The sequence below is a fragment of the Eleutherodactylus coqui genome, chromosome 2 (genome assembly GCF_035609145.1).
Source record: "Eleutherodactylus coqui strain aEleCoq1 chromosome 2, aEleCoq1.hap1, whole genome shotgun sequence".
Classification (NCBI taxonomy): Eukaryota; Metazoa; Chordata; class Amphibia; order Anura; family Eleutherodactylidae; genus Eleutherodactylus; species Eleutherodactylus coqui.
Window position 1 is genome coordinate 214,067,385 of NC_089838.1, and position 26,299 is coordinate 214,093,683.

At 43.5% G+C, this 26,299-nt stretch overlaps 1 protein-coding gene across 1 annotated transcript in view; it reads right to left on the reverse strand.

Moving 5' to 3' along the window:
* The window catches only part of LOC136610741 (proto-oncogene Mas-like), a 29,822-nt gene extending 4,587 nt beyond the window's left edge, over positions 1 to 25,235 (reverse strand). The window contains exons 1-2 of the mRNA XM_066589951.1: positions 25,154 to 25,235; positions 68 to 180 (exon numbers count right to left, since the gene is read on the reverse strand). The gene's annotated coding sequence lies outside the window, so the exon portion shown is untranslated. The remainder of the gene's footprint in view (positions 1 to 67; positions 181 to 25,153) is intronic.
* Between the last annotated feature and the right edge of the window lie 1,064 nt (positions 25,236 to 26,299).

A 26,299-nucleotide genomic window follows, 5' to 3' on the forward strand; every position in this document is an offset into this window, starting at 1 on the left:
TATTTCATATAGTATGTATATATCTAAAATGGAAATTATTATATGATTGTGATAGTAATGTAGGTACCTGAAATTGTGTTGCACTTCAAGTCTTGCTTTGCTTGCCATCTATTCTTTATCAGAGTGATATGCTACTTAGTATGAGAAGGATTCTTGTTTTCATATTCTTCAACTCTCATTCTGAAACAAAAAAAATGTAAGGTTAGAATGTTAAGAAATTAGAGTAATAATATGTGAGGCCCAATACTGCAGTTCACACAAATGCACACTGCTCAGATTACTACATATACAGCTAATATATGATTAATAATATGTGCATACAGTGCTGTAAGAAATATTTCCCCCCATTTTATAAATGTTATTGCATTTTTATGACACTTCATTATTTAACCCCTTAAGGACCGGGCTGCTTTGTACTTTAAGGACCAGACACTTTTTAGGGATTTTACCCATGTGGCAGTTTTACTGCCCTATTTTGTTTCCTTTAGCTACCAAAATTATTTTTGCTGGATTTTTTGTCCGTGACATATAGGACTATTTTTTACATATATTTTTCAGTGATTTATTTTTTAGTTTTATTGGGGGTAAAATCCTAATTTTTTTTAAATATTTATAGGTTTTTTTATTTTATTTAGTATATTTATGCTGAAAAAAAGTACAGGAACAGGTTTCTCTATTTGTTTTGGAAGTTTTGATATATAATATGTATGGTTTTGGTTTACAGGGCACAGACGGCGACGGTTTTGGTTGGCGTCGGCTTTGTGTTACTTTTTTTCTTATGTATATATTGTTGTTTGATTCTCTAATTTTTATTTACTGATGTATTTAATTATGTTTTTTACTATCTATGTCCCCCAATGACGTCATTTTTTTTTTTGTTTTTTTTATTTGACATTTTTCCATTGTAGCTGGGGCATCCATAGGAACTCCAGTTACAGGGGAAAACAACCCCTGTAGTGGCATTAGTCTAGTATGACCCTCCAGCTCTGCTGTAGTAGGGAACCCCGGCAGTCACATGACCCCCTGGCTCCCGTAGTGGAAGAAATCCTTCCACTTTCACTTTCTACTGCACAGTGCTCAATGAGAGCTGTGTACTCGGGGAAGCAGAAGGCAGAAAGGGTTAAAAAAAACCTCCTGCCTTCTCCTCCCGGTTATCAGCTGTTACTAACAGGAGGCTTAAAGCGCTGACGTAATTTTACTATCGGTGGGGTTTTAAGCCCAGGACCAGGTGTCATATTTACCGTGCCTGGTCCTTAATGGGTAAAATCCATGAACACAATTTAATATACTACAAACTCAATACAGACTAAACATTTTTCTATAAATTTAATAACCATGTTCAGCCCCAATTCTCAAAAAGTTGGGATGCTGTATAAAATGTAAATAAATGTAAAGAAAAAAAGAACACAGCGATTTGGAAATCTCATATATCCATATTTTATTCACAATAGAACATAGAACGCATATCAGGAGGTAAGACATTTTACCATTTATTTAAAAACATTCGATCAGCAGGAGTCTTAGCAGCGTTTTTCCCACTGATTAATACTTTTGGCATGTCTCATACTAATTTTATACCAAATCATTCTTAGTTGCTGCTTATCCTTGATTGTCATATTGCATTTTTGATTTGGCACTAAGGATGAGCGAGTATACTTGCTAAGGCACTACTCGTCCGAGTATTGTGCTTTAGACAAGTATCTCCCTGCTCGTCCATAAAGATTCGGGGACCGCTGCGGCTGACAGGTGAGTCGCGGCGGGGAGCAGGGGAGAGCGGGCGGGAGAGAGGGAGCGAGAGATCTCCCCTCCGTTCCTCCCCGCTCTGCCCCGCAGCTCCCCGCTCCGCAGCGGTCCCCGCATCTTTAAGGACGAGCAGGGATATACTCGTCTAAGGCACATTACTTGGACGAGTAGTGGCTTAGCGAGTATACTCGCTCATCCTTATTTGGCACCATTTATGTCCACTCCATTGAAAAGCCAGCCTGATGACTGGTGAGAAGCACCTCACACTAAATTCCTGAAGCCTTCAAAATACCACCAGTAACCCACACTAAAAGCCAATGAGAGGAGGGGAAATCTGTGAGCACTAAGCATTTCCCAGAATAACTGGCCAGAAGCACCTCATTATTTTGAATTTTTATCCAGCAAAAGACTGAAGGTCACTTTGCCTGGATTTCGCCTTTAAATAATTGTTACACTTTTGGTGCAGAACGATTTACATTAGGAGTGTGTGTAATGTTTGTATTTGTAGGGAAATGAGCACATGCTGAATACAGGGTCTTGGGTAATAGGAAGTTAAATATTTAGAATGAGGAAACGAACAATCCATAATTGATAAGCTATTTATTTTGTCACAATACAGCAAACATTCAATTTTTGTTATATGAGCATCTGAGCCTGAAGGCATTGCTCTAAAAGAATAATAAAAAATAATGTTGTTTGTTTTTAACTTGAGTCCCCTAGTATAGGATGAGTATTTTCTGTCTGTTAGGCCAAGCTCAAACAGGTGGACTCCATTTCCTGTGGGCTATACCTGCTATTAAGTGTGAGCATTTCACTTACAAGCTAGAGGCATCCAATAGCCATCTAGAGAAAGAGGATGAGTCACGAAAGTCTATCCATGGAGTCCAAGTAGAGTAAAACCCTGTGAGATCCAAATTAAGGTCAGAGAATTTAAGTTTCTCTTTGTATTTCAGAGAATCTATAGCAGTCTATCCTTGGAACTGCAATGTTCTGCTTCCAATATCTGGGGATGATCTGGCACATGACCATAATAAAGTGTCTCAATGGTCCTTTTTTGGATTTTTAAATTGGGCCTGGGAACATGGGCAGAAGAGCTATTTCTGGTGCTATATAGTGCGGAATTCTACACAAGGCCTTATAGAGTCTAGAGACATGCTGCCAAAGAGGCTCTATAAAGGGACAATCTAAGATAGAAAGGAATATTTTGTGTAATTTTTCTCTAATCCTATAAAATAAACCTTCTATAACCTAAAGTATGTAGTCATTTTCTAAGACATCATATATGGTTTGGTCCAGAGCTCTCCAGAGAAAAACTAACCAGCCGGGCTTGTAGTCCCCCATCTGGTCCCTCATCAGCAAACTGTAGACCAAGGATACGTGTGTAGGAACTTGTGAAGAAAGGCCTAACTCTTTGAATAAGTGAGCGTTGTAAATAGGCTTGACAAGGGAGACAGAGTATTAACATAAATTTGTATTTGGAAGTATTGTAACGAAGAACCCGGTGGCACTTTGATGTCTGAAAGGGTTCAGAGCATACTCTATGGCCACCTATAGTTTAATTGTAGAGTGATGAAAAAATATAAAATACAATTGCAAATTGTTGCTTTATGGTATAATTCTAATTTAGGCCTGCCTGCGCTGACGAATGTTTTAGGTTGTGTTAGGATTTTATAGCTAAGGAGTAGCATTGAGTCGTGCCAGACAAATTTAGTGATGATTTTTTGGAGCATTTCAGAGTAATGTTTAGGTAGGTCCTGGGAGACAGTCTGGAAAATATTTAAAATCCTAGCAAGAGTATCCATTTTTAGAGCTGTAATTCTGCCAAACCATGAGAGTAGCGAAAAGGATGTGAAAAGAACTGGTATGGAGGCGCAACCCTCTAAGCTACTAGAAGATGTAGATCAAAGTCCAATGTGTGATGGTGAAAGCACTTCTTTTTTATTATTTTTTCACAAATTAAAAACCAGCAATAGAATACGCGTTTCGGGGAAGAACCCCTTCGTCAGTTCGGCTGGATAGGACAACAGGATGCCTGGGGGTGACACGATTCCAAAGATGTATTGGATGTGTCGGAGGTCCTGTGTGCAGGAGGACAGGGGAGAAAAAAGCACTTTTTGGATGTGTCGGAGGTCCTGTGTGCAGGAGGACAGGGGAGAAAAAAGCACTTTTTTCTCCCCTGTCCTCCTGCACACAGGACCTCTGACACATCCAATACATCTTTGGAATCGTGTCACCCCCAGGCATCCTGTTGTCCTATCCAGCCGAACTGACGAAGGGGTTCTTCCCTGAAACGCGTATTCTATTGCTGGTTTTTAATTTGTGAAAAAATAATAAAAAAGAAGTGCTTTCACCATCACACATTGGACTTTGATCTACATCTTCTAGTAGCTTAGTGGTTGCGCCTCCATACCAGTTCTTTGCACATCCTTTTCGCTACACTCACGTCCACACTGGTGGAGCGTCATCTGGTTGGCAGCACCTCCACCATTCAAAATACTCAATCATTGAAAACTCTTTGCACTCCATAAATATTCCACCACCCTCACTGGGTCTTGCTCCACCCTCCTTTTTCATTTCTTTTACTCACATACCATGAGAGTGGGATTCAGAGCCAGTCCTTCAGTTCTGATTCCAGGGTCGCTATAAAGGGTTTGTAATTTAGGGGGAAAATTTGGTCTAGGTTTGCAGGAATCTGGATCCCCAAATATTTTATAGAGGTGTCTCTCCAGCGCTGTATTTGTTCTTGAAATCAATGGGCTGTTTTCACTGCGTACTATGCGCCCAAATTTTGCACACGTAATATGCAGCACAAATGCGTTCATGTGAATAAGCCCTTACTCTCTGATTGCCAGTATCCTGATTCTTAGTATACCTAAGGCTAGTGTCACATTTGCATTGGAACCTCCTGTCAGAGGTTCCGTCACAGATCTGGCTCAAAATACAAGAAAAAGCGCTTCTTCCATCATAAAGCTGGGCAGCTGGGCAGAAAATGGATGGACTATATTATAGTCAATAGGGTCCATCCGGGGCTGTGCGCTTCAATCCAGAGATGGAACCATTCAGCGGCAGGGATTCCCCTTTCCTGCTCCCCAAACAGAGCAGGCAAGGGGACCCTCGAGTGCAAATGGGAATTCACCATAAGGCCAGGCTCACATGGGTGGACCAGATTCCACATCCGAATTTCGGACGATGACCCTGCGTACCTGTGGTTTCTGTATTGCGGATGACCGCGGTAGCTCCCCATCGTTTATGCACAGTACAGGATTTCTTTTTTCAACATTTTCCTGCACCATTGCTTAGTAATGATGTGGGTACCTACGGCCCATACACAATGTTAATTGTGGATGGGTTGCAGGTCGGACAGCCTCTATTGACTTCAATGGAGGCCGTCCATGTGGAGTCTACAGCAAAATAGAGCATGTTACAATTTTGGCTCCGCTCATGGAATATGTAATTTGTATCCGTGAGTGTGAGCGAAAAAGCAATTTTACATGCTTTATAATGTCCGTGTTTTGCTGTGGATTCCGATTGCGGATTCCGTAAATCCACCTTACATTCTCATTTCTCTGTTTTCTCTTTTCTTTTTTCTACACTTGTTCCTCATACCTTAGTGGGTTACCACCTATACGATGGGGACTATCTATACCTACTATATGTCTCTAGAAGTAGCCTGACACAGCTTCATGAAACTACATTAAGTTAATGTTAAATTTAAGTCATTTATTGTTATGCAGGAGAGAGACATTGACAATGTATGCAATTTATCTTTATTGTCTATAGATACTTGTCAATATTCATTCTTTAAGACTTCAATAAAAATTTCTTGAACATAAAAAAATATGCAGCATTTTCTATTTTTGTGCAAATTGTGCATGGAAATATCACATATTAGACTAATTAAACTTAATAGCCCATGGAAATCAATTTTTTTGCACGTGCAAATATGCAGGGACTGCACAAAAATACAGTAAAATATACACACACGTAAATGCATGTGTACAAAAGTTTATGCCTGTGTGAAGCCAGCCTAAATGTAAGAGGACAAAGGCATAAAAATGATCACACTCTAATTTATTTTTTTCTTACCAGATAACTCCTTTAGGCCTTAGTTACACGGGCGTTTTTTCACGCGATTTGCGGATCGCATGACGGATGCGCATCCGCAAATCGCGTGACCGGTGCGCGCAAGTCGCCCGCAAATCGCCCGAAAATCTGCTCCTAGCCGCGTTTCATTAGAAACGGGCTGGAGCTGTCCAGCGCATTGCATTCAATGGAGACGGCAATAGAGCCGGCTCCATTTAAAGCAATGCGCTGCGGGCGAGCCCGGGATGAATTGTCGGGAAGGGCTTAAATATATAAGCCCTTCCCTGCAATTCATCCTAAAATGTGTAAAAATAAAAAATATATATATACTCACCTTCTCCCGGCAGCCGGAGCTCCGCGCGGCCGTCCTGCAGTGGGTGTGAAGGGGGTGTGAGTCAGACCTGCCCCCTGATTGGCTCAGCGCTGAGCCAATCAGAGGCATGTCTCACTTACACCCATTCATGAATTCATGAATGGATGTGAGTCAGACCTGCCCCTGATTGGCTCAGCGCTGAGAGGCAGCAGTCACGTATTCATGAATTCATGAATGGGTGTGTGAGTGAAACCTGCCTCTGATTGGTCAGGGCTGTGACCAATCAGAGGCAGATCTTTCAGCAGGCGGGGATTTTAAAGCCCCGCCGGCTGAATAGTGCCGAGAAGCAGTTCAGGAGAACTGACAGCGGCCGCAGCCGGACTCCGGCTGCAGCGGAAAGGTGAGTATACAATTTTTTTTTATTTTAACACATTTTAGGATGAATTGCAGGGAAGGGCTTATATATTTAAGCCCTTCCCGACAATTCACCCCGCGCACGCCGGCAGCCCATTGCTTTCAATGGAGCGGCTGTATTGCCGGCTCCATTGAATTCAATGGGCAAACATCGTTCTTCTCTGTCACAGCTGTTACAGCTGTGGCAGAGAAGAATGATTTGTCTTCTATATGTTCGCAATGGGGTCGGCGCTGCTGCCGCCGGCCCATTGAGCGCATATAGAGAAGAGAACAGGAATCGCAGATCGCAGATAGGTGCGATCTGCGATTTCTGTTCTATAATTTATCGGACGAGCGCATAAAAAGCGCTCATGTGTCCGATACCATTGCAAAGCAATGGTTTTATAAAATCGCCGGACGCATGCGCAAATCGCGGCTAAAAACGCCCGTCTGACTAAGGCCTTAGGATGAAGTCAGATGATCTTTTTTTTTTGCGTGCGGCTATGTGCGCAAAAAAAACCTTGTCTATTAGAACCCTTCGTTTCCTATATAGTGTTCAGATGTCAATTTTATACAGGGGCAAAATCTTTGCACCGGCAACAGATAGGACATGCATGCACCGTCTAGGTCCGTGCTGCGCATAAAGATTCCCCGCGGTGAGTCCCCTCATCACTGAACACTGTGATAACACTGTCACAGTATTCAGTGATGATGGGACTCCCCGTGGGGATGAAAGCATCCCCTGCCACAGCTGTGACAGAGGATCATGATAGCTGAGCGCTGCCTGTGATTGGTTGAGCGCTCAGTCAATCAGACCCAGCTCTTTCAGGAGGTGATGATTTTTAAATCCCCGGCCAGGAGAAAGAGCTTCATAACAGTGCCGGGAAGTCAGCGAGAAGACGTGCCGGAGCTGCACAGCGGCAGAGAGGTGATGTATATATTTTTTTATTTTTTACAGTAGCTAGGAATGATTTTCAGGGAAGGGCTTATATTTTAAGTCCTTCCCGTAAAAATCACTGCGGGGGTTGCCTACATCCCATTGCTTTCAATAAGGCCGGCTGCAGTAGAGCTGGCCCCATTGAAAGCAATGGGAATGGAGCTTCGGTCACACCCATTTTTAACATGTGTGGAGCAGATTTTTTTTTGCGAACATAGGTGCGCAAAAAAAAAAAAACACTTGTCTGACTGAGCCTTAGGGTGTGTTCACATGTAGTAAAAATGCTGCAGATCTGCACTAAAAACCGCAACATTTCCACTTCAATTACCGTGTCAAAATCCAAACCACTGAGGATTCACAGCTGATTTCAGCCTTGTATGTAACTGAGAGAACATCCACATCACCTGGCCAAAATCACATGGGATTCAACTTCCGTTTGTTTCCATTCCATCAGCTTTCTATTTTTTGGACAGACATATAACGCTTCAGACTGCTCTATTTTTCTGTCTGAAAAACATAAATCTGGCGGAATGGAAACAAATGGAAGCCTTTCTGTTTGCTTTGCATTTTTTTAAACTTCTTGAAATCAATGAGAAAAAATGGATTCGTTTTTTCTCAGTTTTATTTCAGTTTCTCTCCTCCAAAAATAGAGAAGAGAGATGGAAACTCAGAACTGAGTCCTAAAGCAGGTGCGAAAGCAGCCTATGTATATTGGAAAACTGTTAACATACTGTACAAAGATTGCCCTTTATTTGCTGAAATCATAATACCCCTTTAATTTACTGTAGCATGCATACTTGAGATTGAGTACTTTATTTGCTTATCAAGTTATGCATATTTGAATTTCCATAAAAATATGGGTTTCCATAGAAGGTCTGTAAAGACTATGGGCAGATTTACTTGGACCAACATTTTATATGCCAGTCAAATAATGATTGCGCTGGTGTGAAGTGAGAGCTAAATCTGAAATCTATGCTATGTATGAGCTATGTTTGGCACATATGGGAAGCATACATTGCAGGCACAGTGTGAATATAGACTTACTGTATTACTCCCTTTACACCTTTCACCGTACTGTTACATCATTGTAGTAGTTCCTGGGAAGCACAGTAATAGTACAATGCAGTGATGTCACAAGCTTAGGAGCTGTGCCCACACCAACATTTGCAGTTGCTAGCTTCATTATACAGGTGGTATCCCACAATGAGTTATCTCAGAGTTGACTCTGATCCCAGCTGCTTTAATCCTAAGATGTTGTGGTCAATGCTGACTGCAGCATCTAAGTGGGTAAAAGAGGTTGAGAACTCCCCTTGTCAATCTTTTGGCATCCGCAATGTAATTGTGAAAGAGATGATGGGTTGCTATGGAAACCTGTCATCTATCACTGACTTCCAGGCCTTTTTTTCATTTTTACCATTAAATAAATAAATAAAATGCATAGTTGGTATTACTGAACAACCCATACACTCTAACTTCTTTACCCTCTCAGCAAGGGGGATCTCAGTGTTTGTAAATACAAGCAGTTAGCAGCAGCGCTCACCTGCCAACACCTCCCAGTCAAGTAGAGCCATAAAATTGTGATTAGACAGGTACATCACTCATCTCCATGCCATCTGCTGCCAACTGCATGTACAGATCTCAAATCTCTTCCCACTTTGTGTCATTCATTTCACAGTCCGTCAGCCTGCCTAAATGATGAATTTTGAATGAATCTGACTCCTCCAGCTTGCAGTGTAATGGTTTACACTGCAAGCGCAGAAAAAAAATCTTTAATAACATTCTATTACAAATATGATTTTTTAATGTAAAAATACATGGATTTTACAAAAAAGCCAGCAAAGGTGTCCATAGTGGAAGGCTAATTTCACTTGGGCGAGTGCAATATCAGGCTGTGAAACTTGGCCCAATATCGCACTCGTCAACGTGTGATTTCCCCATGGATGGAGGTGTTTTTGTGTCAAATCCGCCTCGCTTACTTCGGCAAGTGTTTCCCATTGTTTTCAATAGGAATCCTTGCATCGCACTCATGTGCACCTCGCATGCAGTGCGCTGCTTTTGCCGGCTCCATTGAAAACAATGGGTGAAGTGATGTGAGGGAACACCCAAAGATAGGACATGCTGCGATTATTTCCTGCACTACAATGTGGTAAAAAATTGCTCATGTATATGGCCCCATTCAAAAAAAATTCATATTTGTGCAAGATTTGTGCATCTCGCAACGCACAAATCTTGCACAATTTTCTCAGCCACGTGAAAACAGCCTAGGGGCATTTCTTGATGCCATCAAAGAGGGGGCCATTTAAAATTGAACAATTATCATTCAAAAATAGTTGGATCATGCCAATCTGAGCGATTTCAATGTAAATAGAGCCAATGATTGAATGATAAGCGACAATTCATTCACTTATCGGTTTTTGTTTATTTTATTCTGACATAAAAATCATTGTTGAGTCATTCGCAAGTCATTATGTGTAAAAAGCGATCATTCAGTTTGTTCCCATTTACTGGCACAGTCCCTTGAACAAATAACAATCGAGTTAACAAGTGAATAATAATAAATAATATGCTTTTATTCAAATCTATATTTTTTAATTATATTCATATCTGAACATTTAGAACATATATAATGTTTATACAGTATAGTATAGCAGTTACAAATATAATAGGTATAGGGTTATCGAATACTCTAATTTTGTAAACAGTACAAATCAATCATAAAGTATAAATAATGTGATTATTCCTATAGGACCAACAGTTACTTATAATAATATAAGACAACACATATCATATATTGAATGTAATCTTTTAAAATTTATTCTAACACCATAACTCCAGAGAAGCACGAGCGAAGAAAAGAAGGGTAATGGGTCAGTCAGCAAAGGGGTCTCTTTAGAGAATGATTACATTTTCTTATCGAAGCGGTCTATTTCTTTCATATTGACTCAAAGCGATTCCTAGTTTCATTTTCCCACGCCATAAGTTCCTCAAACCTAAAAAGTTCATCTATTTTATCAAACATTGATGTATTGTAAGGGGGATTGAGAATTTTAGTATTAATATTTTGGCAGCTGTTAGCTTCCAGGTCATAAGATCATTTTCTCTTGGTATAAATGTTAGAGAAGGAGGCCACAATAGTATCAATTCCAGTGAAAGCTGTAAATCAACTGCACATAGCTTTGTTATTACCATCTTAACGTGGCTCCAAAATTGTGTAAGTGTGAGGTAGGTAAACCAGAAGTGTGACAAAGTTCCTTGAGGTGAACAACACCTCCAACATTTGTTTGATGAAGAGGGGTTCACTGTCTTAACCCTTTGCAATCCAATATTGGATTCAGTGTTTCCTAGGGGGTTTTCTCGTTCTGCCATTATACAATGGCACCATCTGCAGGCTAGAGCCAGTACTGCGGCATGGGACATGCTGGAGAGTCCCCCGACAACAGAGCGGCCAGTAATATATAGTAAGAATACCCTGACGGACGTCTTCCAAGATCAGAGCTCTACAGCCTTCAATCAGAATGTCTTCAGACGTCAGACAGTGGATTGGAAAGGGTTAAAGAGCACTGGGGTTTTATACTACCTCATCACTAAATTACAAGTTTTATTGTATTCTTACACATCTAGAAAATCCATGGGAATGCTTAGGTAAAAATGTTATCTCTTCGTTTCCAAACCTTAATCCCAGTTCAGACTCCTTAACCCTAGTGTAAGGCAGTATAACAGGAGGCATAGAAATCAATAGAAGTGTATGTATTTTAGAGAGCAATTTATTAGGTAATTGAGGTAGGAGAAGAAAATCTTCAAATCAATTTGTATCAGGTAAGGGGAGGAAATCTTTCTAAAGAAGTTTCGTCTTTGTTGCCTAAAGATTATTTTGTGTAGAAATGCAAAGTTTTTTCATTTCTCTTCTGAGATTAGTTTCACTAAGTCCTCTATGGCTTCATACTCTGAAAATGTATTGATTTCGAGACCTTCAAGTAAAAACCAGACTGAAGAAAGTTCAACAGGCTTTTCATATATAAAAAAGGAGCTAGGGATAAAGGGGTAAGAGGTGAGAGGGGAAAGTCCTCTACCTGTCTGAACAGATTTCCAAACTCGTACCTTTCTTGATCTATGGATGAGAGCGATGAGAGTAATCAAAGAGTGGATGTATAATTGCTCCCCAAAATATATTTTTCAATATCTATATGTATATCAGATTGTGAAACCAAAGAAAGCCAACATGGAAGGTTGTTAGCTTTATAATCTGTTTGCATATCTGGAAAGCCAAAACCTCCATTCTGCTTCACCTGAGTCAATTGCGAATAAGCTAGTCTGGGATATTTATTATTCTAAAGGAACTTAAAAACATTCCTAAGAGTTTTAAAGAAGGAGTGTTGTAGGTGAATTAGGACCATCTGTAACACATACAGAATCTTTGGTAGAGCATAATTTTTTATAAAAGTCATTTGGAATTTGGATGCCCATTAGAGATGAGCGAACGTACTCGTCCGAGCTTGATGCTCGGGCGAATATTAGCGTGTTCGGGATGCTCGTTACTCGTAACGAGTACCACACGATGTTCCGGTTACTTTCAGTTTCGTCTCTGAGACGTTAGCGCGCTTTTCTGGCCAATTGAAAGACAGGGAAGGCATTACAACTTCCCCCTGTGACGTTCAAGCCCTATACCACCCCCCTGCTGTGAGTGGCTGGGGCGATCAGATGTCACCCGAGTATAAAAGTCGGCCCCTCCCACGGCTCGCCTCAGATGCCTTGTGACTGAGTTAGCTGAGGGAAAGTGCTGCTGCTGGTGCTGCTGTAGGGAGAGTGTTAGGAGTGAGTGTAGGCTTCAAGAACCCCAACGGTCCTTCTCAGGGCCACATCTATCCGTGTGCAGTACTGTGGAGGGTGCTGTTAGCAGTGTTGCACAATTTTTCTTTTTCAAAATCGGCTGTCTGCAGAGCATTGCGCCCTGCAGTAATAGTCCAGGGACAGAAGTGGTGGTTAGGCAGGGAGAGTGTTAGGAGTGAGTGTAGGCTTCAAGAACCCCAACGGTCCTTCTTAGGGCCACATTTAACCGTGTGCAGTACTGTGCAGGCTGCTGTTAGCAGTGTTGCATTTTTTTTTTTTTCAAAATCGGCTGTGCAGAGCATTGCGCCCTGCAGTAATACTACAGGGACAGAATTGTGTAGGCAGGGCCAGAAGACATATATTATTGATTGAATATAGTCAGTGGGCCTTTTCTTTTTAAAAAAAGGGAAAAATTCTATGTGCCCTGCCTCTGTCAGTCCTCAGCGTTCTGTGTACGTGTGTGGTGGGTGGAGATAGTAAACAAATCATACGCAGCCAGCTACGTTTAACAGCAGGCTTGCGCCAATTTATTTCCTGCCTTCCTGGGAAAAATCACCGCTCTGCTGCACTTCATATAACTGCATTTCTGTGGAACAGATTTCTTATCTGATTGAATATAGTCAGTGGGCCTTTTCTTTTTAAAAAAAAGGGAAAAATTCTATGTGCCCTGCCTCTGTCAGTCCTCAGCGTTCTGTGTACGTGTGTGGTGGGTGGAGATAGTAAAAAATTCATACGCAGCCAGCTACGTTTAACAGCAGGCTTGCGCCACTTTCTTTCCTGCCTGTGAAATTCCTTGCTCAGCTGTAGTTAATAACTCTGCAACACCAAAGTTCTGTGACACATTTGCAGGGGCACAACACAGTTATTAAACTTATTATTCATTGAATAGACGCAGTGGGCCTTTCCTTTTAAAAAAAAAGGGAAAAAAGTATATTTGGCCTGCAGGCTTGCGCCAATTTATTTCCTGCCTGGGAAATCAAATCACTGGTAATACAGCATGCTGAGGGGTAGGGGTAGGCCTAGAGGACGTAGACGCGGCCGAGGACGCGGAGGGCCAAGTGAGGGTGTGGGCACAGGCCGAACTCCTGATCCAGGTGTATCGCAGCCAACTGCTGCGCGATTAGGAGAGAGGCACGTTTCTGGCGTCCCCACATTCATCGCCCAATTAATGGGTCCACGCGGGAGACCGTTATTAGAAAATGAGCAGTGTGAGCAGGTCCTGTCGTGGATGGCAGAAAGTGCTTCGAGCAACCTATCGTCCACCCACAGTTCTGCGCCGTCCACTGCTGCAAATCCGAATCCTCTGTCTGCTGCTCCTCCTTCCTCCCAGCCTCCTCACTCCACTACAATGACACATGCTCAGGAGCGGGAAGACTCCCAGGAACTGTTCTCGGGCCCCTGCTCAGATTGGGCAGCAGTGGTTCCTCTCCCACCAGAGGAGTTTATCGTCACTGATGCCCAACCATTGGAAAGTTCCCGGGGTCCGGGGGATGAGGCTGGGGACTTCCGGCAACTGTCTCAAGACCTTTCAGTGGGTGAGGAGGACGATGACGATGAGACACAGTTGACTATCGGTGAGGTAGTAGTAAGGGCAGTAAGTCCGAGGGAGGAGCGCACAGAGGATTCTGAGGAAGAGCAGCAGGACGATGAGGTGACTGACCCCACCTGGTTTGCAACGCCTACTCAGGACAGGTCTTCAGAGGGGGAGGCAAGGGCAGCAGCAGGGCAGGTTGCAAGAGGCAGTGCGGTGGCCAGGGGTAGAGGCAGGGCCAGACCGAATAATCCACCAACTGTTTCCCAAAGCGCACCCTCGCGCCATGCCACCCTGCAGAGGCCAAGGTGCTCTAAGGTCTGGCAGTTTTTCACAGAGACGCCTGACGACCGACGAACAGTGGTGTGCAACCTTTGTCGCGCCAAGATCAGCCGGGGAGCCACCACCAACAGCCTCACCACCACTAGCATGCGCAGACATATGATGGCCAAGCACCCCACAAGGTGGGACGAAGGCCGTTCACCGCCTCCGGTTTGCACCGCTGCCTCTCCCCCTGTGCCCCAACCTGCCACTGAGATCCAACCCCCCTCTGAGGACACAGGCACTACCGTCTCCCGGCCTGCACCCACACCCTCACCTCCGCTGTCCTCGGCCCAATCCAGCAATGTCTCGCACCGCACCGTCCAGCCGTCGCTAGCGCAAGTGTTTGAGCGCAAGCGCAAGTACGCCGCTACGCACCCGCACGCTCAAGCGTTAACCGTCCACATAGCCAAATTTATCAGCCTTGAGATGCTGCCGTATAGGGTTGTGGAAACAGAGTCCTTCAAAAGTATGATGGCGGCGGCGGCCCCGCGCTACTCAGTTCCCAGTCGCCACTACTTTTCCCGATGTGCCGTCCCAGCCCTGCATGACCACGTCTCCCGCAACATTGTACGCGCCCTCACCAACGCGGTTACTGCCAAGGTCCACTTAACAACGGACACGTGGACAAGCACAGGCGGGCAGGGCCACTACATCTCCCTGACGGCACATTGGGTGAATTTAGTGGAGGCTGGGACAGAGTCAGAGCCTGGGACCGCTCACGTCCTACCCACCCCCAGAATTGCGGGCTCCAGCTCGGTGGTGGTATCTGCGGTGGTGTATGCTTCCTCCACTAAAGCACCCTCCTCCTCCTCCTCCTCCTCCAACGCAACCTCTGTCTCGCAATCAAGATGTGTCAGCAGCAGCAGCGCGTCGCCAGCAGTCGGTGTCGCGCGTCGTGGCAGCACAGCGGTGGGCAAGCGTCAGCAGGCCGTGCTGAAACTACTCAGCTTAGGAGATAAGAGGCACACGGCCCACGAACTGCTGCAGGGTCTGACAGAGCAGACCGACCGCTGGCTTGCGCCGCTGAGCCTCCAACCGGGCATGGTCGTGTGTGACAACGGCCGTAACCTGGTGGCGGCTCTGCAGCTCGGCAGCCTCACGCACGTGCCATGCCTGGCCCACGTCTTTAATTTGGTGGTTCAGCGCTTTCTGAAAAGCTACCCACGCTTGTCAGACCTGCTCGTAAAGGTGCGCCGGCTCTGCGCACATTTCCGCAAGTCCCACACGGACGCTGCCACCCTGCGGACACTGCAACATCGATTTAATCTGCCAGTGCGCCGACTGCTGTGCGACGTGCCCACACGGTGGAACTCTACGCTCCACATGTTGGCCAGGCTCTATGAGCAGCGTAGAGCTATAGTGGAATACCAACTCCAACATGGGCGGCGCAGTGGGAGTCAGCCTCCTCAATTATTTTCAGAAGAGTGGGCCTGGTTGGCAGACATCTGCCAGGTCCTTCGAAACTTTGAGCAGTCTACCCAGGTGGTGAGCGGCGATGCTGCAATCATTAGCGTCACCATTCCTCTGCTATGCATCTTGAGAACTTCCCTGCAAACCATAAATGCAGCCGCTTTGCGCTCGGAAACAGAGCCGGGGGAAGACAGTATGTCGCTGGATAGTCAGAGCACCCTCCTGTCTATATCTCAGTGCGTTCAGGAGGAGGAGGAGGAGGAGGAGCATGAGGAGGATGAGGAGGAGGGGGAAGAGACAGCTTGGCCCACTGCTGACGGTACCCATGCTGCTTGCCTGTCATCATTTCAGCGTGTATGGCCTGAGGAGGAGGAGGAGGAGGAGGATCCTGAAAGTGATCTTCCTAGTGCGGACAGCCATGTGTTGCGTACAGGTACCCTGGCACACATGGCTGACTTCATGTTAGGATGCCTTTCTCGTGACCCTCGCGTTACACGCATTCTGGCCACTACGGATTACTGGGTGTACACACTGCTCGACCCACGCTATAAGGAGAACCTTCCCACTCTCATTCCCGAAGAGGAAAGGGGTTCGAGAGTGTTGCTATACCACAGGACCCTTGCGGACAAGCTGATGGTAAAATTCCCACCCGACAGCGCTAGTGGCAGAAGGCGCAGTTCCGAGGGCCAGGTAGCAGGGGAGGTGCGGAGATCGAGCAGCATGTACAGCACAGGCAGTGCAACAGTCTTTAAGGGCCTGGACAGCTTTATGGCTCCCCAGCAAGACTGTGTCACCGCTCCCCAGTCAAGGCTGAGTCGGCGGGAGCACTGTAAAAGGATGGTGAGGGAGTACGTAGCCGATCGCACGACCGTCCTCCGTGACGCCTCTGCCACCTACAACTACTGGGTGTCGAAGCTGGACACGTGGCCTGAACTAGCGCTGTATGCCCTGGAGGTGCTTGCTTGTCCTGCGGCTAGCGTCTTGTCAGAGAGGGTGTTTAGTGCGGCTGGGGGAATCATCACAGATAAGCGTACCCGCCTGTCAACCGACAGTGCCGACAGGCTAACACTCATCAAGATGAACAAAGCCTGGATTTCCCCAGACTTCTCTTCTCCACCAGTGGACAGCAGCGATACCTAAGCAATACGTAGGCTGCACCCGCGGATGGAAGCATCGTTCTCTCTCACCATCCAAAACGGGGACATTTCTGCTTCATCAATCTGTGTCTAATATTCCTCCTCCTCCTCCTCCTGCTCCTACTCCTGAAACCTCACGTAATCACGCTGAACAGGCAATTTTTCTTAGGGCCACAAGGCTCACTCATATAATTTTTCTAAAAAAATTTTATACGTTTCAATGCTCTTAAAAGCGTTGGAACTTTAACTTGAAACAATTTTTCGTTAAACTGGGCTGCCTCCAGGCCTAGTTACCACTTAAGCCACATTAACCAAAGCGATTAATGGGTTTCACCTGCCATCTTGGCTGGGCATGGCCAATTTTTACTGAGGTACATTAGTACTGTTGGTACACCAATTTTTTTGGGCACTCACCTACAGTGCAATCATAGCAATTTCTAAGTTCTTCGCCTGCACTCATGGTACAGAAAGGTGTGTGGGGTTGGCCTACACTTTAGCTACATAAATGTAACTTGGGCCTTGTCTATACTGCAGCTACTGAAATGGAACGAAGACTGCGCTCCCACTATACTGCTGCTTCGGAATTGTTACTGGGGCCTGTTTTGAGTGCTACTATTACTGAAATGAAACTAATACTGTGCTCCCCCTATAATGCTGCTAGTGATATGTTAGTGGGGCCTGTCCTAATGCTACGGCTGAAATGTTACTAATTATGGGCTCTGCCTATACCGCTGCTAATGGTATGTCTCTGGGGTGTGGAAACAGAGGCTTCCCAAAGACATGATGGCGGCGAGGCCATTTCCCACCAACGCTGTTACTGTTAAGGTGCATATAACCACGGACACGTGGAGAGGACACGTAGTGCCTCAAAAACATCCCCCGCCACAGCCCACTTAATCCTGGCCACATTCTGAAAACCAACAAAATAAAACCGCGCTACTAGGTCCGCAGTCACCACCACATTACCACCAACGTGGTTACTGTTAAGGTACATATTACCAGTCAGACTGGGGCATGCAGTGTTGGCCGAAGCCCACCTGCATTAAGCACAACATTACTACCTCAGCTGTGTTGGGCAATGCAATGGGATATTTTTATGTACCGCCGGTGGGTTCCAGGGAGCCACCCATGCTGTAGGTGCACACGGGGTTTAACCTACATGTGTCCACTTGTAAAGAACCCCAGTCTGACTGGGGCATGCAGTGTGGGCCGAAGCCCACCTGCATTAAGCACAACATTACTACCTCAGCTGTGTTGGGCAATGCAATGGGATATTTTTATGTACCGCCGGTGGCTTCCTGGCACCCACCCATGCTGTGGGTCAACAGGGACTTCACAATAGGGAGTTGTACCTGCCTGTGTCTATGAATTAAAAAGCCAGGTCTGACTGGGGCATGCAGACACCTTGACAGAATGAATAGTGTGTGGCACATAGGTTCCCCATTGCTATGCCCACGTGTGCAGCTCCTGATGGCGGTGGCACAGGATTATATTTCTCATTGCTTCTGTACAGCATTGTGGGCTATCGCCCCACCCCTTTTAAAGAGGGTTGCTGCCTAGCCGTGCCAACCCTCTGCAGTGTGTGCCTGCTTTTCCTCTGGCAGACGCACTTATAAATAGACATGAGGGTGGCGTGGCATGAGGGCAGCTGAAGGCTGCGCAGGGACAGTTTGGTGTGCGCTGTGGACACTGCGTCGTGCAGGGGGTGGGGGTTGGGCAGCATGTAACCCAAGAGAAGTGGCAGCAGAGTGTCATGCAGGCAGTGATTGTGCTTTGTTGTAGGTAGTGTGGTGCTTAGCTAAGGTATCCATTGCTAATGAGGGCTTTTCAGAAGTAAAAGTTGTTGGGAGGGGGGGGGCCCACTCTTGCCGGTATTGTGGCTTAATAGTGGGACCTGTGAACTTGAGATGCAGCCCAACATGTAGCCCCTCACCTGCCCTATCCGTTGCTGTGTCGTTCCCATCACTTTCTTGAATTGCCCAGATTTTCACACATGAAAACCTTAGCGAGCATCGGCGAAATACAAAAATGCTCGGGTCGCCCATTGACTTCAATGGGGTTCGTTACTCGAAACGAACCCTCCAGCATCGCGATAATTTCGTCCCGAGTAACGAGCACCCGAGCATTTTGGTGCTCGCTCATCTCTAATGCCCATGTATTTTATTGAAGTTTTCGGATGGAGGTAATTATTTCGCAATTCGCTCCCCAAAAGACCTGCAAAATTTATGTTAGTGAGTTGGCATCACCACACTAGACATTTCAAACTGGAAACCACTTTAAGATCTGGATGCTCTCCAATCAATTCCAGCGCCCTCACCGTGGGAAAAGATAAGAAGTGATGTATAGGCTGGAGCCAAGACATCAGGGAGTATCATTTCTGGAAAGCCTTCTGAAGAAACTTTAAGGAATAATCTTACTAAAGTCACTGAAACCCTTAAAACGTACTAGAACCTTTCATGCTTTCCAGATATATTGAGTATGGACTCACTCTCATTAATATATTATATAACTTTTCAACCAGGTTCAGGTTGCGCAGGTTTAGAATTGTTTCAATATTAATGCAAAACTCCATCAGAGATGGTTTGTTTAATATGTTTTAAAAATGGTTTTGCTTACTATGTTATAAGTGTTATGTGAGTTAAATACAGCACTACCATGTCAGCAGATGAGAAAGTAGGCCATAATTTCAATCAATATGAATTTAGTTTACATTAGTTCTTTTATCTTTTCAAATCTTGGGAAATCTAGGTATAATATTGTATTTTTCAAGAAACCCATTTTAGACTTAAACATATTTCCAATTTGGAACCATGCTACACATATGTCTGCATCTCAAGGAGTAAGTATAGCTTTTAATAGCCATACCTCCTTTAAACTTTCTACCTCCATTATAGATCCAGAAGGGAGATTTTTATTTTTGAAGGATCTTATAGCTAATACTACAGTGACTTTAATTAATGTATATGCTCTTAACAAATTACAGGTTACTTGGATATATAGTACACTGTTTGAGCTTACACCATTTGAAAAGGACATGATATTGTTAGGTGGAGATTTTACTATTGCTATTAATCCTTCAACTGATACTTCAAAACAATTAAGTATTTCATGTTACATTAATGGGGTGCTGTCATTAAAGAAAAAAAATTCAATACTTACCTATTCCTTCCCCGGCAGCCTTCTTAGCATATCTTCACCTCGCCGATCTTCTCCTGGCTCCTCCAGTCCCCCAGGTCATGTCACCTGCAACCACATGGATCCCCATCTTCCTGTGACGAAACGTACATTGCTGGCATTCTGCTTCCTGCAGGGCAATATACGCTTCGTCACTAGTGACGTAGCGCTCACTACCTAGCAGGGAGTGCCGAAACAACAGCAGCCTGCTTTAGCGCAACTGCGCAATTAGGAGATTGTATTATAAAATATTTTTAAATTATATTATATGAGACACTAGCATCAAAATATCGTGCATGTGCACTAAAACAGGCCCTTCGATGTTTTGGCATTCCCTGCTAGGCAGTGAATGCTACGTCACTTGTAGCGTTTACTGCCTTGCAGGAAGTGAACTGCAGCTACTGGATGCTCTAAAACAGGAAAAAGAGGATTTGGTTGGCTTGCTGTGAGGTGGTCTGGGGGACTGGAGGAGGCAGGAGAAGATCGGGGAGGTGAAGATGCAGTAAGAAAACTGTCTGGGGAGGAATAGGTAAGTATTGATTTTTTTTTCTAATGACAGAACCGCTTTAAGGAAACTCAGTTTTTATCTTCGTCTAACTTTGTTGATGTTTAGAGAATCCATAACCATAACACTATAGATTATACTTTTTTCTCAACACCATGCTGTACGTATAATAGACTTGATTATCTCTTTATCTCTACCATTTACAACGTGTCACACATTCAGAAATTGGTAATAATATCACAATTTCAGATCATGCCTCTTCTTCCATTACAGTTAATATCTCCTCCTGGCGGGAACCTGAACATGGGTTCTAAATAATGAAAAAATGCAATTGATTTATCTGCTTGTGTAAACTAACCACATTTTACAGGAAATAATTATGTCTTCATTTGCTCATTCAAACGATTTCCCATTCCATGTGAAAGGACCTGAAGCAGTATGTTTTATTTGTAGCAACCAAGGTTTTTGCATTTAAGCCTCCAATAGTTTCGTATGAACTCTGTTACTGCTGCTGGGATCTGTAGTTCTTAGCTTCCTAGCAGCACAGCTACAGGGGGTTGAGGGTTAACTGAGCTGGCTAGATGTGTTACTTCCTGCTTGCCAATCTTCTGGGTCTGTGCTCACATATAAACCCAGATCCTGGTCAGTCGCTGTCTGGGCCCCAGGGTGAGCAGTCATGTTACTTCTGTGTTCTGTAACTTGTTATCAGTCATATTCAGCTTGTTCCCACTACGATCTGTGTTTGCAAGTAGGTCTGTTGTGTCTCTCTGCTTCCAGTGTGTCAGTTGGTGGATCCCTGACACAGTCCCCTATGTCAGCTCTGTGGCTGACTGTTTATCGCCCCTGGTATGAGGACACATAGACTTGCTGCGAGTTTCATCTGTGTTCATGTGAGCTCTGGGTAGAGTCCGTGCCCTGGTTGTCTGTCCTGTTGCAAGCTTGCTGTGTCATCTGTCACCTGGTTCATGTCCATTTGTACCTTTATTTCCTGTCAGTTTTCTGTCTGCTTGCTGTGTGCCCTGTGCTCTGTCCTGTTTCTTATGCAAGCTTGCTGTGTGATCTGTGTCTTGCTGGTTCATGTCTGTTTGTACGTTTTAATTCTGTCAGCTTTGTGTTAGCTTGCTGTATGACCTGCGATCTGTGTTCTGTTCTGTTGCAGCGTTCTATGTGAACTCTGTCCAGTTCAGAACACAGAAGTAACATGACTGCTCACCCTGGGGCCCAGACAGCGACTGACCAGGATCTGGGTTTATTTGTGAGCACAGACCCAGGAGATTGGCAAGCAGGAAGTAACACACCCAGCCAGCTCAGTTAACCCTCAACCACCTGTAGCTGTGCTGCTAGGAAGCTTAGAGCTACAGATCCCAGCAGCACATGTAACAGATTTGAAGTGGAGTCGGGAATACTAAATTTACAGCTGCCATTTTTTAAATGTGTGTGCAGAAGAGAGAGAGAGGAGGGAGGGGGGAAGGGGGGTGATGAGCAGGCAGCAGAGAAGATCTGTGATTCTCCTGTATATCTGCCTGGCCTAGGGAAGGAGTGACATGAATTTTTGTTCATGTTTCCCCCCCTCCCTTCAATCAATCAGGAAAGCGTGCTAGGTCTCTGATTGTCACATATCAGGTTTTTTGTAGAAAAGAAGTGAAATGTTGAGGACTTGCTCGCCTAATCACTCTGATGAACCATTTAACCCCACATATGCTGCAGTAATTTCTGCCCGTGGCATCTAAACATTTTTAAAGAAAATAAATGAAAAACGTTATTTCCCTTTACACGATGCTTTAAAGGCATATCCCAGGCACAGAGTTACAATTAAAATTTAATATACATCATCACAATAAGTCATTTTGTAATAGGTTCACTGTATCTGGTCTAGCTACTGTCTTTATTTTCTATGTCACATGACCCTGTGCCTGAAAAACATCTTTATTTTGCTGACGTCTTTTCCTCATTTGCTGTTTCCTCCCCTGTCCACACTCTCCAACATCCTGTGAGCAGTGCAAGATGGGAGGACAGTGGCGGATGTACTATGCTGTATCGCTCATGTGCAATTCAGAGTGCTTAAACCTCCTATCTGTCAACGTCAGCAGGCTTTCCCTGGTTCTCTGAGTCAGAGGGAGGTTGGTGCTGGTAAGTTATAGGACCTGTGAGCAGAGTTATAACGTTGGTGGGTAAGCAAGCTTTATGCATTCTGGAAGTTGTAGGTAACAGTCTGTTGCTGTGTTTACTGCAGAAATGATGCATGTAAAGTTAGTGGCAGATCAGTGGCTACACGGGGTTGCTGATAATTAGCTGTGTCTTCTACATTTCACCATTTTCAGAATTTCCATTTTGGGAAAACCCCTTTAAATATTGAAAAAATTAATATAACAAAAAAAAAACCTACACATAATTGGCATTGCCACATCTATAACAACCTGTACTATAAAATATTACATTATTTATCAAGCACAGAAAATTCCATTTAAAAAATCCAAAATAGCAGTTTTCTAATCCTGCCACTTTCCTTAACCCCTTAGTGATGGCGCTATCGTAAAACTACGTCCTGCTGTTGCAGGACGTGTATGGAGGGAGGTAGCGCTGCTATCTCCCTCCATACAGCGCGGGCGTCAGCTGTTTATTACAGCTGACACCCGCGGGCAATAGCCGCGCTCGGGCGTTCGGCTGATCGCAGCTATTAACCCTTTAAATGCCCCGAACGCTGTTTGGGGGTCCCGCACGGCCCCCCCCGCGGTGAGATCGGGGGAGCCGTGCAGGTGTCATGACAGCCGGGGGCCTAATGAATGGCCCCAGGGCTGCCTTAGTAGACTGCCTATCAAGCCATCCACACAGGGTGGCTTGATAGACTGCCTGTAAAAAAGCAGTATGACGTAATGCTATAGCATTACGTCATACTGCAGGAGCGATCAAAGCATCGCATGTTAAAGTCCTCCAGGGGGACTTCAAAGTAAAGTAGGAAAAAAGATCAATAAAGTTTTTTAAATTGTAAAAAAAAAAAAAAAGTTATAAAAGTTTAAATCACCCCCCTTTTGCCATATCAATTGTTAAAAAATCTAAATCATAAAATAAAAATATGTATTTGGTATCACCGCATCTGTAAAAGTCCGATCTATCAAAGTAGTGCATTATTTTTCCTGCACGTTGAACGTCGTCCGAAAAAAAAAATAAAGAATGCCAGAAATACACTTTTTTAGTTACCCTGTCTTCCAGAAAAAATGCAATAAAAAGCGATCAAAAAGTTGTATGTATTCCAAATTAATACTATCGGAAACTACAGGACATCCCGCAAAAAATGAGCCCTTGCTCAACTACGTCGACAAAAAAATAAAAAAGTTATTGCGCGCACAAAATGACCGCAGAAAATAATTGAAAAAAAATTAAATATCTTTAAAAAAAAATACAAGTACTACAGCAAAAAAAAAAACTATATAAGTTTGGTATCGTAGTAATCATACTGACCCATAGAATAAAAATATCAGATCATTTTTGTTGCAGTTTGTGCGCCGTAGAAACAGGACGCACCGAAAGATGGTGGAATGTCGTTTTTTTTCCATTTCTCTCCGCTAAGAATTTTTTAAAGTTTTTCAGTAAATTATATGGTACAATAAATAGTGCCATTAAAAAATACAACTCGTCCCACAAAAAACAAGCCCTCATACAGCGACGTCGATGGATAAATAAAGGAGCTACGATTTTTTAAAAGGGAGTAGGAAAAAACAAAAATGGAAAAAAGCAAAACAGCTCTGTCACTAAAGGGGTTAAACAGGAAAAAAGATAATTAAAAAAACTTGTATATAACTCATAATGGTACCTAAAAACAGGCCTGATACAGCTTTGTTGATTGAAAAATAAAAATGTCATGGAATGTGGTACTACACAAAATATATTTTTGTAAAAAAAAAAAAAGAATTGTTTATATTGTTTGAAAGCGCTAAAATATATAAAAAAACCTATAAATTTGGTGTTGTCATAAACACAATGGACCGTAGAATAATGATAACATAATATTTATTTCACACTGTGAATGCCATAAAAATAAATTACAAAAAAACAATGATGAAATATCTTGTTCCTAGCAAAAATTGTTTTAGACAAGTTATTCTATACAGTATATGTACCTGAAATAAACTTCTATAAAAAAAAAGACACCTGGAACACGAAAGAGAAAACGATTTACTGTCCCTTAAGACTAAAATTAGTTATGTTACTAAGGAGTTAAAAATGCACTTAAAGTGACTTAGTTCTGCGTCAAACACATTTACATGAGACATAAATTCACAATCTAAAATAAAAAAAAGTGAAATTTTCAGGAGGGTTTTGCAAACTTTAACGTGACTGTTGTGGGGTTAATGCAGTGGTAGAAGTCTATTAAATCTCCTACAAGCATCATCTTTCAGAGCAATCAGATTCAGTTCCTCGCAAAACGGGAAATTGATAAGTAATTGTTAAATGTATCCATTAGAAGGAGGTTCGTGTGGTTTACTCAAGTTTCGGTTTTCACAGAGCGCTGTAAAAGCATAGATCCCACAAATCATTCTTTCATCTCACAACAGTTAGACACCAGTTTGCCTACTATTATTGTCTACTCATAACAATTTTCAGTAGAACATTGCTCTTCCTCAGAAAAATGCAAATATACAGAGTGCCAGAATACTTTACTTTGACCGTGGAAATCAAACGTGCGTGCCCTAGTGCCTTAAAAAGGGAATACTGGCCAAATGCCTACATAAAAATACTACTTACAATGCCCATAATAAAGAATAGCTATGTTACCTACCCCATGCTCCTGTTTGCCAACTGTCACCTAGCTGTAAAATCAAGAGCCTCTTACTGCTTGCTGTAATCCTGCACAGTACATGACCGATAGATACTATAAACTGGGCGGCAGAATGCTGTGGAGTAAAAAAAAACATTCTAAAATGACATTCTACGCTGTAAATAGAGCTGACCTTTTCAGTGAAGGGTGAGTGGTATCTCACAAAAAGGCTGCCTCCTGCAATATAACAAAGGTGCTTCCTAGAACTTTGAATTGTGATTACAGCTCCGGACTAATGAACCATACATACACATACTTATGACAAGGCCTCAGGCATGATTTGCACTTTAAAAAAATACCACAACAGGATGAGTAGAGAAATAAATAAATACTTAAATAGTTCACTGATAAAGATGTGAAGGTTTTATGGTCTCTAAATTAGTGTTAGGGGGTCACCAGTCCTGTGTGTTATCTCGTGCTATAGATTTCTCATACTTCTCAGTCACGCATCAATGAATCCTCTTGAAGAATTTAGCCCTCTGTTGAAAGTGTCAAAAGTTGTTATAAATTTGTATTCCCAAATTCTTCTATGGCTTTGTGATTTGAAATTACCTTTTAATATGGTGACTTTTATGTGTTCTATGTTGTGTCTGTGATTAGAAAAATGCTTGGCCACAGGTAATTCTGTCTTTCTTTCTTTGATTGTGTGGCGGTGAGACCTCATTCTCGCTTTCAGTTTTTGTCCTGTTTCTCCAACATAAAGGCCTCCAGCAGGATGTTTACTGCACCTAGATCAGGTACACAACATCGGACGTGGAACATGTGAATGTCCCAGGGATCTTATAGTCCTTCTGTGTGTCGGGGATCTGCATCCTGTCCATGGTCCGTACATGTGAGTAGGTCTTACAGCTCCTTACATTACAGGGATAAGTTCCTTTATGTTTGTCAGAGGGCAATGCACCCCTGATTATAAGGTTCCTCAAATTTGGAGGTTGCTTGTAAAACAGAAGGAAGGGGACCGGGAATATGGTTTTCAAATGGTCATCCTTGTGTAGGGTATGATGGAGTTTATTTGCGGTTTTCCTTAGTACCTCTAGCTTTGAATTGTAGGTTACTACTAGAGGTACTCAACCGTTTCCTTCCTTCTCTGTGTATTGGAGTAGTTGA